Here is a 743-nt window from a genome sequence, read left to right as displayed (position 1 = left end):
CTACAACAAAATGGACTTGTAGAAGAAAGAATAGAACCTTACTTGAAAGGACAAGATGTATGTTGTCAAATGCTGGATTTCCAAAAGAATTTTGGGCGGAAGCTGCCAGTACAACTTGTTACTTGATCAACAGATGTCAATCAATGACCATTGGTTTCAAAACTCCAGAAGAGATGTGGTCAGGTATTCCGACAAATTATGAAAAATTGAGGATATTTGGTTGTTCTGTATATGCTCATAACAAAGAAGGAAAACTTGATGCAAGAGCATTGAAATGTATTTTTCTTGGATATCCTGATGGTGTGAAAGGATATAAGTTATGGTGGCCAGAGAAAAGAATGTGCATTATTAGTAGAGATGTTACTTTTAATGAAGCTGAAATGTTGAAGCCTCATACAAAGTCATCAAGTGAAAATGAAGATCCTAATATCTTGGAGAAGGTGGAGCCAACAAAAGAAAAAACACTTGATCAAGAATAAGAAGTTCATGATGCATGTATTGATAATGACATCTCCCAATTACAATATTATCAGTTGGCTAGGGACAGGAAAATGAGACATATAAAACCTCCAGAAAAGTATGGCTATGCTGATCTGGTGTCATACGCTCTAAATGTTGCTGATTATATCAGTAATTGTGAACCACAGTCATAAGAAGAAGCTATTAACAACAAAGAAGCTTCCAAATGGATTTCTGCCATGACAAAGGAAATTGAGTCTCTTCATAAGAATCATACTTGGGTT

Source organism: Lupinus angustifolius, chromosome LG17 (genome assembly GCF_001865875.1).
Source record: "Lupinus angustifolius cultivar Tanjil chromosome LG17, LupAngTanjil_v1.0, whole genome shotgun sequence".
NCBI classification, from domain to species: Eukaryota; Viridiplantae; Streptophyta; class Magnoliopsida; order Fabales; family Fabaceae; genus Lupinus; species Lupinus angustifolius.
This window is presented reverse-complemented; position numbering follows the sequence as displayed.